Source organism: Taudactylus pleione, unplaced genomic scaffold (assembly GCF_031769625.1).
Source record: "Taudactylus pleione unplaced genomic scaffold, aTauple2 ptg000053l, whole genome shotgun sequence".
NCBI lineage: Eukaryota > Metazoa > Chordata > Amphibia > Anura > Myobatrachidae > Taudactylus > Taudactylus pleione.
In genome coordinates this window covers 35,028,923-35,046,107 of record NW_028284455.1, presented here as the reverse complement: position 1 = coordinate 35,046,107, position 17,185 = coordinate 35,028,923, and the positions used below count along the sequence as shown (strand labels likewise).

Below are 17,185 nucleotides of genomic sequence, written 5' to 3'. Positions count from 1 at the left end.
GGACAACAGGTGCAGTGCAATTAACAAATGTTGGGCGCCAGACCATCTTGTGTTAAAAGAACAACAAACTTTATTTACACTCCTCCATATCCTCCAGCCCTATAAGCATAACGGGCACAAGCTCTACTTTGCCAACTTCCTCCAGCACACTACTTGCAGCAGATGGTAAATGCTGTATTTTATAAGAACGGTTCAGAGAATTAGTTACACAGTTCACTCCAAATGAACACCTCCAGCACAGTCTTACGAAAATGACACAGCAGTGAAATGGCACCACAGACCCAGTGTTGCTGGGCTCAGTGGTTCTACCGCATGTCAGTCCAACAAATACTTCATAAAAGTATACAGGGGACTCCAGATTCGAAGTTCATCACACTTCTCAATTCTCATGGAAGACTCCTAACGTGCGGCACATCCCATTACACAGGGACCCTCTCTCCTTCCATCACCCCGCATACACCTTCTTCAGGTATACTGATGCTCTGTATATCCAGGTACTCTGCCACTAATACACATCTCACTATACAGGAAACTCTTCAAATGGACTCCATTCTAGCCACGCTGCCATGTTGCACTGACCCTTCCTTCACTATTCGGCACTTCTCCAGGGACTATCAACTAGGGATCCAGCAATACACATCACACACACTCACCCCTTATACACATGGGCTGTCTCTTCACAGGAGATCTCCCATCTTCCACTGTGGCACGAGGCAGCTCTTCCCCTCAGATCCTCTGCAGTGACTTCCTCACTCCACAGGCACTCTGGCTCCAGCTGCTACCTCATCATCTCTGCAGCACTCCCTAATTATCTTATTTTATCATGGGCCAAATTCAAGTATCTCCTAGGGGTTTCTTTTTCTGCAGGGGCTTCCCCTTCTCATGTGGGGGGTAACTGTAAAGTGACTCCTGGCTTAGTGGGGCTACTTTTTGTCTGCAGCTCCCCTGCAGCACTGTGGGGAGGGGCGACTCCCTCCCTTGTCTGTCCCCAGGGGCTTCTCTAAGACACCTTATTGTCTAGGGGCTTATTGCAGGGGGCTCTTTACTGTCTTACAGTGGTAATCCCCTTGAACATACAAATTGTCACTCATGGCATCTGCCATGCACCCCCTCTGAGTTCCAGGGTACTGCAGGACCGCCCTCCTCCCATCCCGCAGCCCCAGTGTAAATCTGTCTCCCTCCCTCCCCTATAAACTCAGATCCCGACATCATCAGCTGACGCCCCCATGCATTTGGATGCAGCGGGATAATGGGGTATTGTGCGGTAGTTTACCAGATCGTGTGGTATGTACAGAACGCCAGGGCCGTAACTAGGGCAGCGCGACCAGTGCCATGGCACAGGGCACCGCAGGGCAGGGGGCGCTGTTTGGGCCTGTCAATTTTCCTGTTTATTATCATTCTCACTTGTAGTTTCCTCTTCTTTTATCCCCAGTATCTCCTGGCCTCCCCTATCTCTTCCCTGGCCCTTCTCCATGAGGCCATGGCCCTTTTTCAGGTGCACTATCTTATGCCATTATTTAAAAAATGGGGGGGGGGGGCCGCCAATGCTTTCTCTGCTCAAGGCACCAAAAAATCTAGTTACAGCTCTGCAGAATGCACAATATGCCATTCCGTCAAATCTGCCGTCAGCTGGTTACACAGGTCGTCTAGTGTGTACCCAGATTAACCTGTGTTGAATAGAGCCAGTTAAATAGAATCCATCAGATAGCATCACAAACCTTGCACTAACCTCTATTGAGTCATAACTATCCATCAGAATGAGAGCTCCTGTATAACCTTGAAATTATTAAGGGTATTGGGCCTGATTGCAGATACACAAAGAGGCCAGTAAATCTCCGTCAGCCAACAGAGATCCTGGCCTCTTTCCTCCCCCCAATGGCGGCGACATGCCTCTGTTTTGGGAAACGGAGGCCTTCGCTGCCCCCTCCTCACCCACAAACAGCAACAGACTATCAATCACTGACAGTCTGCTGCCGCTCTGCGTGCGATCATGCAGGACCCGTACTGCACATGCACATTACGGGTCCGGCGGGAATCTTAACTCAGTAGTGCACATACATGCACTGCTGAATAATGCCCTTTGTTCGTTTGATGCCGGGGAAACTGATGTGTGTTGAGGAATACATACAGTATATCATAAATGGTGGAAATATGTTTACTTTACACTAACAGTAACATGACAATAAACATACATCTATATAAGCGAGAAAGTGAGCCTGTCTGTTTGTCTCTTTATTTCTTTATGCACGGCCAGAGTTTTGACCCAGCTCCACCAAATTTGGCATGGTGGTGTAGTTTGAACAGGATTAAGTTTTTGTCTAGGTTTGAACTTTGTCAGGGCCACACACTGTCACACAATCCCACAACACCGGGACACTCTTAAATTACACAGGTTCTGGGGCTGAGGGGCTGGCTTCATACACACACTGTCACACTCTCATCCAGGAGCTTAAACAGAGGTATGGGGATCCCATAGCAAAATTTTTCCCCCAGCCTCGTTATACTTACACCCCCCCAGCCCTGTAATACTTACACGACTACCCTTCCCCCTGCCCCATAATAGTTACCTCCTCCTGAGCCCGGCATGACGCTCCATCTCTCCTCACTGAAGCTGGGAGGAGGCGTGGCTGTGGTCCAGTGATGTCATCATAGCCACGCCTCCTCCCAGCTTCTAAGAGAGCCGATGTTAATTTTATTCAGGTGCTGGTCGCAAGCCAATCGGAACTTGTGGACCAGCAGCCGTTGCTGATTGGCTGCTGGTCCGCGAGTTCCTATTGGCTTGCACCAGCTTGTGATTAAAAAAGACATCGGCGCTGGCTGTACTTGGCAGGGTGCACAGGGTTGCATGCTGGGCCGGCGGACCCCCTAAGCCGCAGGGCCCCATAGCAAGCACACCCCTTGCGCCCTCTATAATTATGCCAGTGCTCTCATCTCTTCCAAAGTGTTATATCACTTTTCCAGCAGCAACATACATGATATACGGAGTTAGTCAGCTCTCTGTGTTTGCATAATAAACTTTGACATTAAGCAATGTGCATTATTAGCATTTCACTCACTGTCTCATCTTACAGCTGCTGCCCCGGGAGTCTTACCAGAGCGCCTGGCATACTCATGAGCAGCTCAGCACTCTATACATTCAGACTGTGGCAGACAGCATAATTAATGCACAATCTTTGATCCTGGCAAAGCTTAGCATATGGAGATTATAAACATGTATCTTTAAGCCAGGACCCACATTCATGTTTAAAATGTATGCAAGCTTGAGCCAAAGGTGGCAGACCAAGATCATTTATCTGAGAGTCAGTGTAGGGACTGGCCAGATGGGAATGACCGTGAAGTGGTGGTCAGCTTAACAAATTATTGCAATATTTTACATTCCCTGTATTCAAAGGCGTTGCACTTTGAAAAGCATGTGAGTGCCTAGTTTGTATGATATTTTTTTATGTAGATGGTGCGGTCACATACCAAGGGCACCCCAGATGGTTGAGTGCCATGGATATGTATATATATATATATATATATATATATATATATATAAAACAGCAGCAGGTGTGGCACTCCAATAATACCAACATGGGGCAGCATTTAAAAGTCAACTTTTAAATGTTTTAATCACATTTTCCTCAGAACATACAAACAAGCAAACAAGCCGCTTACCTTATACCCCCAGTGAGACCGCATGTACAGGCGGGGCGCGACCACTCACCCGGCCGTTGGCACAAGCCACTGACGTCATCTCTGGAACACCCACATGTGACCAGAGAGCACGTCAGCCTGCCACCCATCACCATTGTAACAATACACCAGAAGTGAACAAGACCTGCAGCAGAAATACTGTAAGCATCAAAACGTACTTTAGAGATATACATAGCAATAAATACTTTACTAATAAGATAACATGTGTAAAGCTACATAGATATTATGTTAGATGACATCTAAGATGTTGATAAACTCGCCTATAAATAACCTATTAACACAGCCAAGAAAATAATAATATGGGAAACTATAGATCATCATGTTGTATTAAATTAAACAGTGGTGCTCATTGAGCCCCTTGGGAGCAAAGGAGCCCAAACAGTGTATCCACTTAGCTTCACTCTGTAATAATTTCAGCCCACGATTACCGCCCCTGATAGAGGATGGAACGTGGTCTATCATACGGTAACGGAGTGCTGCCAAAGGGTGTGGTACCATAGCAAAATGTCTAGCGACCGGTTGGTCACTAGTGCCTTTGATCAGTGCAGCACGTATAGAAGAACGATGCACTGCCATCCTCTCTTTAAATGGTCTTTCAGTCTTCCCAATGTAGGACATCCCACATGGGCACACAATCTGATATACCACAAAAGGAGTATTGCAAGTCAATTTATGTTTAATAAAAAACTTTTTACCAGAGAGAGGATGGCAAAACACATCACCAGGGATTAAATATCGACACGTGACGCATGTACATCTAACACACCCCATATTACCTACTCTACCACTATCTATAGAAAAGGGAGTAATGTCAGTTTTTACTAATATATCCCTAAGGTTGCGTCTGATGTAATGCGTCTAATGCGTAATAGTTGCGAACATGGTAAACCCTGAATTAAAGAGCGTGGATGACAACTCGATTTATGAAGTAAATTATTGCGATCAGACTCCTTTGCAAACAAACTGGTCTTAATGTTCCCTTCTTCTAGAAAGATAGACACATCTAAGTAGTTAATTCGGGAGTCACTGATATTATAAGTCAACTTCACCGGACTATCACTATTTACCATGTTCGCAACTATTACGCATTAGACGCATTACGTCAGACCCTTTACTTGCAGAAGAACAAATGGATAACATGATAGCGAAGTTTTTGGAAAGAGGGTATTCTATGAAAGATTTATTGGCTTCTAAAGCGAAAGTTTTGAAGATTAATAGAGAGGATCTGTTAAAGAATGTGGACTTAAGAGAGAAACCTGAGTTTCTTCCTTGGGTTAATCATTACAGTCAGGCTCGTGGTCGGATTAACAGTACAGCCAAAAAATTCTGGCCTTTGGTTCAGTCTGACAAGGAGATTGGTCTAGGTCAGACTAAACTGATGCCTTGTTACACACGTGGGCGCAACCTTAGGGATATATTAGTAAAAACTGACATTACTCCCTTTTCTATAGATAGTGGTAGAGTAGGTAATATGGGGTGTGTTAGATGTACATGCGTCACGTGTCGATATTTAATCCCTGGTGATGTGTTCTGCCATCCTCTCTCTGGTAAAAAGTTTTTCATTAAACATAAATTGACTTGCAATACTCCTTTTGTGGTATATCAGATTGTGTGCCCTTGTGGGATGTCCTACATTGGGAAAACTGAAAGACCATTTAAAGAGAGGATGGCTGTGCATCGTTCTTCTATACGTGCTGCACTGATCAAAGGCACTAGTGACCTTATTACAGAGTGAAGCTAGGTGGATACACCGTTTGGGCACCTTTGCTTCCAAGGGGCTCAATGAGCACTATGGTCTTCACTGTTTAATTTAATACAACATGATGAGCTATAGTTTCCCATATTATCATTATCTTGGCTGTGTTAATAGGTTATTTATAGGCGAGTTTTTCAACATCTTAGATGTCATCTAACATAATATCTATGTAGCTTTACACATGTTATCTTATTAGTAAAGTATTTATTGCTATGTATATCTCTAAAGTACGTTTTGATGCTTACAGTATTTCTGCTGCAGGTCTTGTTCACTTCTGGTGTATTGTTACAATGGTGATGGGTGGCAGGCTGATGCGCTCTCTGGTCACATGTGGGTGTTCCGGAGATGACGTCAGTGGCTTGTGCCGACGGCCGGGTGAGAGGTCCCGCCCCGCCTGTACACGCGGTCTCACTGGGGGTATAAGGTAAGCGGCTTGTTTGTATGTCCTGAGGAAAATGTGATTAAAACATTGAAACGTTGACTTTAAAATGCTGCCCCATGTTGGTATTATTGCCTGGAGTGCCACACCTGCTGCTGTTTGTATCCTACGATTGTGGAGGCACTCAGCCAAGTTTTGGAGGTGACAAGGAGTGCCGGACCCTGATGTGTTTGCTATATATATATATAACCAATAAAAAGATTAAAATTTGAGGGATAGTATTAGGGGACATATTTATTTCATTTTTCTTTAGAATATGCTGTGACAAGTTGTAATACCGTCTTTCCCTGTTACCTGGACATCTTTCTGACTTTCTTCCCTTCTCCTCCTCTCTTCCCTCTTTTAGTTCTAAACTTTTTCTTTTCTGTCCAAAGGGGTTCTGCATGTTGTTCTGATTCCTTTGCTAAAATGACCGTCTCCTTCGCTTGGCTAAAAGATCACCAGACTCATTAAACATTGCTGATGAATTAAACACTTCATACTTATTTCTTACAGGCACATCACTATTCTCTAAAGTGTTCTTAAAAAATTTTTTCCCTCACTAATTTATTTTGTTCCATGTCATATTTTTTTCTTCATATCTCTCTTTTCTGTCATAATTCGTTTTTCTAGGTTTATACCACACTCTGACCCTGGTATTTTGTTAATCCATTAAATCTCTTTTAAATTTTCTTACATTTGTGTCAACAATATAATTTTCTAGGTTTTTTTATTTTCCTCTCAAAATTAGTTTGTAGTTCCCTTTTACCGGGTTTATTTTCTCATTCATAACGTACCAGCTCTTTATCTATTTCACTTAATTCCCTCCTATGTTCTTTGACGATCAATCTCATTAATTCAAATGAGCACTTGTCTAGAATTCGGTACCAATTATCAGAGAATTGTGCATTCACCTTATCAAATGGTGTTTTATTAAATCTTAATCCTCGTGGTATACGTTTAGCATCTTAATAATTTTCAATTGATGTCAGATCCCAATATATCTTCATCTCTCTAGTATGTAATCTTTCTAGTTTAAAAATTAGGGGCCTATTCAAGATGTTAATTATCGAGGTCCGAACCGACCCCAATAATTATCACCGACTTGCCGCGGGTGCCGGAGCAATTCATAATTGCTCCGGCGCTGAGGCAGCTGATTAGAAAATCAGCTGCCCCAGCGAGCGGCTTCACTGCTCCTTTCGGAATCTTTTCACTGCTCATAAGAGCAGTGCACATGCATGACCTACAAGTCACACATGCGCACGAGAGCCCCGACATCTGGCGGAAGGAGCCGGACAGGGGCGGAGGGATACAAAAGTATCCCTCTTCGTGACCCAGGACTCCTTCCCATAGGGAAGGAGCGGGTTGCAGTAGCAAACGCCATCAGCTCCCTGGTGTAAAAGGGCAGAGGGTTGGATCGCCGGGTCGAGTGACCCGGCAATCCAACCCAGGTAACTAGCAGGGTTTAACACGGGCGTAGCCCGTGAAACCCTGCTATGGGAACAGCGCACTCCGGGTCACGAAGACCTGGAGTGCGCTGCTAGTCGGCCGATTGGTCCGGCTTCAGTGGCGCTTGGAGATGACGTCATCTCCAAGCGTCCACTTTCACTCCGCAAAAGCCGGGTCTATGCAGACCCGACTGCGGTGTGAGCGGCGCTGACTCGGGAATATCCAGAGTCAGCGCCGGCAAAATTCCGGGTCTGATCCGGATAGGAACTTTGTTCCAACTCCGGGTCAGACCCGGAATTTAGGTGGAAAAGGGGTATTAGTCCCCAAAGTGAGTTCAGGTTAGTAGAAGTGAGATCAGATCAACATGCAATTCATAATCATTTTCTGCAGCTCCCTTGTAAACAGTGTTTCTCCTCCTCAGGAGTCACCTGTCAATGTTCTATGTTAAAGAAGAGCACAAGGTGCGCACAAAAATGAATTGTAAATTCTATCATTTTAATTGCAGCACACATAAAAAACTTACATTAAAGTTAAAATCAATCAGCTTAGCCTGCTGGCTGGGAAATGATTTCCACCTCTCTCCTGTGGTATGAAACCGAGAGCATTCAAGTGCTGGATCGTCAGGCTGTCCGTCTCCTCGCTCTGGTCCCCGGCAACTCACTCTCACTTCCTCAATGGGTGACGTTGCGCTGTCACTGCATCATCAGACCACGCCCCAATATATAGTAAGATTCTTCTTAGATACACATTTGAAAACAGTTGTCCCTGTCAGATGACTTTTTACAGATGCAAAATGTTATATCAGCACATTTACATCCCGCATAAGCTCCCTGTAGCTGGGTACACACTTAAAAGATACATCAGCAGATGATGGTTGTTCATACACACTGAACAACCATCATCTGTCATTAGGTTGCGGGAACCGCTGGCTAGTGACGTACGGTGAGTTAAATGGCTGGGAAGGCACTGGTTAGTATCAGAGCCAGATTTACAGATACATATCTGGACATTATACAAATGTGCAGCAGTATATATTGCTGGAAATTTGGTGTGTTTTAATCAGGGATGTGCAGAAAAGGTAGACAGGGGAGGCAGTACCTCACCTGTCATACACTTTTTCCTCCAGAGTTTCGACAAGAATAATACAAAGAAGTTACTTATAATATTTTATTTAAAATTTTCTTACCATTTTTATAGTCAAAACTTTGGATTATACCTTAGTATGACAGGAAAGGCTCTGCTCCACCTGACCACACATCACTGCCGCTGGCCGGGGGTCACGTCACGCCCCCTCCCCGTGGCCTCTGCTGTAAGTGTACTGGCGGCTGGCTGTCCACCCGTACACACAGCACGATGAGCAGATATAACTGCAGATATTTGGCCATCGGCTGTGCAGCACAGCCAACGCGATATGTCTGTGAACTACGCTGTTCACAGACATATCGCTGGTACACACTGCCAGTGTGTACCCAGCTTAACACAGCTAACATTAGCAGCTCACTATCACCTTACCGACTAACACACACACACAATCAGAGTATCAGATCCAAGTGGTGTATTTTAAAGGTATCCAGCAGGGAACAGCAACATCTTTCTCCAGGGAATGACTCCTGTTCTCTACGCAGAACATGTGTATATATATATATATATACAGTCGAACTTGGATAAGTGGGAAACCTCTATTACTGGGACTACTTGTAATTGTGAGGTCCTGGCATTTTTCCACCAAAAAACCTCTGTTAGTGAGACTGTAAAACCTCTTTAACCAAGACTGATTTTTCTTGCTTATTAGGAATAATCACCTCTATAACGGAGACAATTGCTGTTAGGACCTCTTTAGGTGAGGTTAGTGCAGTTTATTAACCTCTACAAATGAGACGACCACCTGTAGAACCTCTGTAACTGGGATTAGTACAGGTTTTGACAAGTCTCTATGAGCGGAATGTACTAAGCATCACATACGCAATGCGGTACATCCTCGGTTCATTACCGCGGTACGTACCTAGAATATCGCAAAGGACAGCTCTCCCGATAAGAGCTGTCCTTTGCAATGCCTCCAAACAGAGGGACTTCCAGGTTTAACACCCAGAAGTCATTCTAGTGGCCTTCTGTGCATGCACAGAAGGCTGGCGAATGCGGGGGGTGATGGCAGGGATCCAATCGGATCCCTCTCAGGGGAAAGAAGCCCATAGGCTTTTATTAGGTAACGCCACCTGAAGGTGTAGTTACTCATCGGGACGAAGGGCCTTTGTACATATGGAGTATGCTGTAAAACACCCCAAAATTGCATTTTCAGGGGTTTTACCGCATCTACCCCTTTAGTACATCCCACCCTATGTCTGTACTTGGACTTACAAGGGTGAGAACCTCTAAAGGTGAAACAAACACTTCTTAAACCTGGTTAAAGATAGCATGAAGCATTCCAAAGCTTAGTAATTCTGACAGCATAGCAGCCACCATAGAAACCTATGTAGGCTGCTTTAGAGTTGGAAAGGGAGGGACCATGGCAGATATCAGATATATCTGCTTCGGTCCCTCCATGGAATATCTGGTAGATCCTTAATATTTGTGAGTACTCTCCAAAAAAATATTTATTTTCGGGGAGCAGAGACAGTGGGGGCAGAAGGCAGTAACAAAAATGGTCGCTGGAAGAGAGCTGTGCTGCATGCCCAGACACAGCAGCTCATCCTTCCATGGGCATTTGCGCAGTCCAGCAGGCTGAGCCTGTATGCAGGGAGATGCACAGTGCTGAGCTGAGCATAGAGTGAGGAGCGCAAACATGGTGGCTTCATGCATGGCAGGCTGAGGTGACATATTCACCGTTTTATTAGCCGGGTGAGTGCGGTGCAGGGAGGTTGGGGTATAATAATTTGTGGCATAATGTGTAAGGGGCATTACTGTGTGGCTTTATGTGTATACTGTAAATGCATTACTAATGTGTGACATAATGTGTAAGGGACATTACTGTGTGGCATTATGTGTATGAGGGCATTACTAATGTGTGGCATAATATGTAAGGGACATTACTGTGTGGCATTGTGTATAAGTGCATTACTAATGTGTGGCATAATGTGTAAGGGGCATTACTGTGTGGCATTATGTGTATAAGTGTATTATGTTTGGCATAATGTGTAAGGGGCATTACTGTGTGACATTATGTATATGAGGGCATTACTAATGTGTGGCATAATGTATAAGGGGCATTACTGTGGGGAATTATGTGTATAAGGGACACTATTACTGTGTGGCATTATGTGTACAAGCAGGACTATTTTTCAGCAGGAACAAGCAGGAACTCAGTTCCTGAACTTCTCATTAACAATGACATAATGTGTTGGCCCAAAATGTATTTTCCAAATGTATTTTATTGTAGAGTCCCTTTTTAGTGCCTTCTTTTCTAAATACTATATATGTATATAATATCTTATTGTTTTTCTATAGCTCCACCCCTAGTAGCTCCACCCACAGTTCCTAAACCTATTTTTCCATACAAATAGCCCTGTGTACATGGTCATAACTTCCATAGGTGCAAGGGGTGCAGCTTATATGGGGCCCAGAGCTTAGGGGGGCCCATCTACCTTGTCAAAGTTACATGTGTTTTATTTATTTTTCACCATTGGGTGGTACATAGGGGCCCTTACAAACTTTTGCTATGGGGCCTTTAAATACTTAGTTACGCCCCTGCTGAATAACATCTCCAGGTAAGGACTATGGGCCTGATTCAGAGCCGCTCGTAAGCGGCCGCTCGTTCGTTCCGAGCGATGTTAGCCCAACTGCGCATGCGTACGGATCGTTATACGCATGCGCTAACCAGTCAGTGCGGCCGAAATTCATGTGCTCGCAAAATAGCGAATGCCTGCTATTTTGAGTGACAGAAAGAGGCGTATGTGGGTGGTAACAGGGGAAGGTGCTTGAAAATGGGGAGTGGAAATCAGAACGCAGGCGTGCTTAAAGGTCAAAACGGGCGTTTTATGGGTGTGCATATTTAAACCAGCAGCGTCATTGACCACGTCACTGGGTTATTTTATAGCCAGAACTGCTCGCAAAATCGTGGTAGCAAACACCAACCCCAAGAATAGCGAGCAGTTCATACCCTTGTCGATGTACTCGATTAATCTAATAAATAGCGGACATGACGTAGGATGCGAGCGGCCAGGGGGCGTAGTTTTCCAAAAAACGAACGCAAGTTTTGTTCACTCGTTCAGACATAGAGGCGTGAACAGACCGAAAACAGCGAACGGTTCATTTGAATAGCCACCCCTTGTTTTAGAACGAACGACCGCAAATAGCGAGTTGCTCTGAATGAGGGCCTATATAAAAAATGTTGGCCTGTCACCCTTACCCCTACAGACACCTCCCTTCATTTTATCTGCAGTTTTTAGTTTAGAAACAATGGATGAAGCTAATTATTCACCTGATATGAAGCAGCATGATTTAAGATGGGTACATTCCTTGAGAGATCCAACTCCAGACCAGACTAGTGACACAGTCTTACGGGAGATCTTGGCGCAGATTTAACACCCAATATATGCTTCCACACCTGTCCAATTTTGCAGCAAATCTCAGATCTGCATCTGCTCAAACAATCTACTGAAATGATTGTGTCACCTTACACACTCTTCCAATCTTTGGCAGACAAGTTGCCACTCACAGACAAGGGCATAGCTATAAAAGGTGCAGAGAATGGGGCTGCTGATACGAGGCCCAGGTCACCTCTGGGGCTCGGCCCTCTCAATGCACCAAGTTACACTGCGATCTCCTGAGCCCCATCTTTTCTATTCTCACCAGAGTGCTGCTGCAGGGCATCTATACACAGAGCTGATCTAAGCTACAGCCATCTGTAACTACTGCCTGCATGCATTGTGATGTCACAATGCAGGTCACAGCCCTATATAAAGGATGCCCAGCTACTGGCAGCCATTTTGTGGTGACATGTTGTCCTACCTTGATACTCTCTGAGTAGATCCTGCTTTATTTAAGCAACTTTGGATAACGACTACTGATATGGAGTTTGGAGTATATCTTTCAATAAGGTCCTGAACAGCAACATTTTCAGAAAAAGAATTTGAATAACATCTTCAGGTAAGGACTATATAACAAATTTTGGCATGTCACCCTTACCCCTTGAGACACCACACTCCATTTTATCCGCAGTTTTTAATTTAAAAACAATGGATAAAGCAAATTATTCATCTGATATGATGCTGCATGACTTAAGATGGGTACACACTTGTCCAATCCTCCGGGGATCCAACTCCAGACCAGATTGTTGACACAATCCCACTGAAGACCTGGACGCAGATTCAACACACAATATATATCACAATACCTGTCCAATTTTGCAGCAGATCTCAGATCTGCATCTGATAAAAAAAAACTACAGTAAGGATTGTGTTACCGTACACACTCTTCCAATCTTTGACAGACCAGCTGCCTCTTACAGGCAAGGGCATAGCTACAGTAGGTGCAGAGAATGAGGCTGCTACAGGGCCCAGGCCACCTCTGGGGCTCTGACCTTTTCCCTGCACCGAGTTACAATGCCATCTCCTAAGCAAGGTTTTTCTATTCTCACCACAGTGCTGCTGTAGGGCATCTGCACACAGAGCTGATCTAAGCTACAGCCATCTCTAGCTGCTGCCTGGATGCATTGTGATGTCACAATTCAGGTCTTAACCCTAAATAAACGATGTCCAGCTACTGGCAGCCATTTTGTGGTGACATTTTGTCCTCCATTTATATTCTCTGAGTAGTTCCTGCTATATTTATGCGACTTTGGATAATGACTACCAATATGGACTTTTGAGTAAATCTTCCAATAAGATCCTGAACAGCAACATCTTTAGAAAAATAATCTGAATAACATGGGTGTAACTACCATAGGTGCAAGAGATGTAGCTGCTATGAGACCCAGAGCTTAGGGGGGCCCATCTTTCTTGTCAAAGTTACATGTGTTATATACATTTTTCACCATTGGGTGGTACATAGGGGCCCTTAGAAACATTTGCTATGGGGCCTTCAAATAACTAGTTACGCCCCAGGTACAAGGTGCACTACTATGTAGCGTAATGTGTATAAAGGGCACTACTGTGTGGTGTAATGTGAATAAGGATCAATATGGTGTGGTATAATGTGAATAAGGAACAATACGGTGTGGTGTAATGTGATTAACGGACACTACTGTGTGACATAACCTGAATAAGGGGCACTACTGTGAGGCGTAACATGTATTAGGTAAAGGGATACTACTGTGTGGCATAACGTGAATAAGGGACACTACTGTGTGACATAAGATGAATAAGGGATACCGTCCTGTGTTGTAATGTGAATAAGGTTGCACTACTGTGTGGCGTAATTTGAATTGGGTGTACAATTGTGTGGACGCGACCCTTTTTTTTATGTCAAGCGATGTCACTCTTTAAAATATGGGGGGTGGGGGTGCTAATGCTCTTGCTAGGACAGGCCACCAAAATGTCTAGTTACAGCTCTCTGGATGGGGATTGCTATGGGTGAGGGGTGATGGGGGCTGCTGGCTGCTTTGGTGAGCTGTGCTGCTGAGTGATGGGTGCTGTGCTTGGAGAGGGGTGCTGAGTCAGAGGCGGGACTAGCGGCGGTGCTAGGGGGCACCAGCCAAAATCTTACCTAGGGCATCAAATTGGTTAGGGCCGGCTCCATCTACTTAATGGAGCGTACACACGGTCAGATTTGTCAGACTTGTCAGATTTGTCAGATGAACGATTGAACGACTAAACGATTTGAACGATTTGACCAAAGTGTTGAACGTTTTGAACGATTGAACGATTTTTGACTGCATTAAAATGAATGGAATCGTCCAAGTCTGACTGCAAACCCATCAGATGTCAGATATCGTTATCTGACAAACGGGAACGCGCATCGTTGATCGTCCATCGTTCATGCATGTCAGATATGAACGATTTTCCTTCAGATATGAACGACTTAACGATTTTTAAATCGTTATCGTCCATATCTGAAGAAAAAATCTGATCGTGTGTATGCACCATAACTGTTTTGATGTCAATATAAATTACAGCAATATAAACAATACATGTCACAATGGCAGTACAGTAAATCACATAATCAATAACTCAACAAGAGATATACCAGCAGCTTATTTTTATTGTGGGCCTCACAGCTGGAAATCTATTGGTGGGCTAACAGAGAGGTTACACTGAGCAAATACGACTCTGGGCCTAATCAGAGGCTATGTCTTTAATTCTAACGACACTGGGTTTTATCTGCCCATTTTTGGCGGGTAAAATGCAGTGATTTTGGCAGGAAAATAGGTGTGGGCATGGCCTGTACCATTCCTTCATGTTCTAAGGGGCACTGGAGCCTAATGCCCAGTGCACAACATGTAGGCAGGCAAACCTCTGAACTGGTCCCTCAGGCCTAAATGTAGCCAGAAGAGCTGGTGTCCCAGGCCCTAAAGCTCTATATGCAGCACTAATGGAGAGTATGAAGTCTAATTAAAGGGCCTGGGCCTGATGCCCAATATTATTGGTGGCCAATAGGGACTAAGAGAATACATGTGCCCCACTGAGGCCTCATTAGTTGTGGCTGTCCTACTCAAACACAAAAAGGGCACCATAGGGTAGCTCTTTTTCATGGGTGCAACATAATTACTGTCCTTCCCAAAAATGGTCCTTGGTGCTCCTTGGGGATCAACTTGAAAGGCGTTGGGTCCTCTGTTGACCCCTTTTACGTCTTCTTGCAGTGTCTTGATCCCAGAATCCTGTCTGGAGAGCAAGAGGGTAAGTGTTAGGTCCCTTATTAAAGAGCACCCTTGCCTTATCTCGTTGTCTTCTTTCTTCCTTCCAGCATCACTTCTCTTCTCATTCCATCAGGTGTCTTCCTTTTTTGGGAGGTCTTCAGGGAAAAAAAAAAAAGCATTGTCCCCGACAGGAAAAAAAACACACACATACGCCGCCACAGGGAAAAAAACACATCTCTTGGCCACCACAAGGAGAATAATGCACACATTGGCTCCCACGGGAAAAAAATAAAACACACTGATTCAACTAAATCCCCCACAGGAAGAAATAAAATATAACACATTGATTCATTGCCCCCACAGGAACAAAAATAACACACATTGATTAAATGATTCCCCCATAGGAAAAAATAATTAAACACATTTAAGAATGTGTTTAATTGAATCAGTGATAAAATGTACATTGATTCATTACCTTCACAGCTAGAAAAACAACAACAAATATTGATTAATTTTCATTGACACCCCACCCCAGCCCCCTACAGAAGACTGAGTGACCTAATCTGCTGGGCTGTCACAGACAGCTGCAGAGCTAATTGCAGGAGTTCAGCCTCCAGACCAGTGAGTGCCTCCCTCCAGAGAGTCCAGACCAGGACAGTGGGCTGGAACTTGGTCCCGCTCCCTTCCTCACATGGACCTCCAGCCCTCAGCACCGTCCTCATCCCCCAGCACCTCATCACTGTCCTCAGCTCCAGCACCTCATCACTGTCCTCAGCCCCCAGCACCTCATCCCCTCCTCAGCTCTCAGTCCCAGATCACTGTCCTCAGCTCCTCATCATCTATCCTTATTACCACCCCCATGCCCTCATCACCTCAGCCACTTATCGGCCCTTAGTCCTCAGTCCCTCATCACGACAGCCCTCATCACTGTCCTCAGCCCCATAGCCCTCATAACCATTTCCAGCCCCTCATCATCATCTTTAGCCTCAGGAGGTGAGGATGATGTACGGCGACAAGCCTATGAGGTCGCGCCGCCATCTGTAGGGTCACATCTGGCCCGGGCTGCGTTTGAGCCACATGGAAGAGACCAGCACTGCCCAGGCCAGGTTACAAGGATGCTTTGTAGTGGGCATGGGTTCCAGCTGTGGCGGTCACACTGCACCCACTATGGGGTGGTGCCCCTGTGCGGCTGCTCATCTGGAATGGCCCTTGAGACAGCTCTGTCTCCAAAGTGTTTTTGTTCCTCCCTCCTGCCATCTTGCTGTTTATATGTCATATAAAAACAGGTTCAATTCATGCATTACTGCACTGTGCACGTTGTTCATTAATGACCATCACTGTCTGATATATGAGGTGAAAATGTAGAGAGGGTACTGTTTATATTAATGGCAAACTATACCACTAGTCTACAACAACCTCATATAAAAACTCAAGTGCCTGTCTATTCCTGGATACTATGGCAAAAAATGCAGGTGTTAAGTATGTACCAGATATAATGATTATTAAACTACTTACATGTAACACCCTCTAGGGGATGTTATTGGTAATAACACCCCTCTGTTAAATATTGCTGCCTATTGCTGATACTACATGCCTGAACCCTGGGAAAGTTTAGCAAAAAAAAAGGGGGTAGTGGTTGGGTTACATTGCAGGACCCATCTTTATTAAAGGGGTAGTGGAAACTAAGCCTATAAAGAGGACAGGTTTTGCCACCTTTGGGGAGATATCTTGCAGCTGAAGAGCAGAGAGGGAGCACCTGCTCTCCCCCAGCAGGGTAGAAGGGCGCGTCATATCGGCTGCCATGATGCCAATCTAATGCCCAAGGAAAGAGAGAGATTACAGAGATGAAAGTGAGAGATTACAGAGATAAAGCCTGTAAGAGACAGAGAATGATCTGTAAGCTTGCAGTGTGAGCAGCCCAGTGAGCTTCTCCATCATGCAGCAACCAGGTGAGGGTAAGAGAAGCAGAGGTATTGCTGAGGGGGAAGAGGAGTCCCTTATGCATAAAGGACCCCAGCGGCCATTGGAGGGGAACCACTCTTGGGGCAGTGTGGCTATAGGAGTCATCCCCATAGGAGATGCATGAGTTGCAGCTGAGAATACACTGCCAAGAATGTCATAGCTGCATTGGAGCATG

General features: G+C 44.9%; 1 protein-coding gene across 1 annotated transcript in view; it reads left to right on the top strand.

Annotated features, from left to right (window-relative positions):
- LOC148535362 (uncharacterized) overlaps nt 1–17,185 on the top strand; it is a 242,115-nt gene that overhangs the window by 91,956 nt on the left and 132,974 nt on the right. The gene's annotated exons all lie outside the window — the stretch shown is intronic.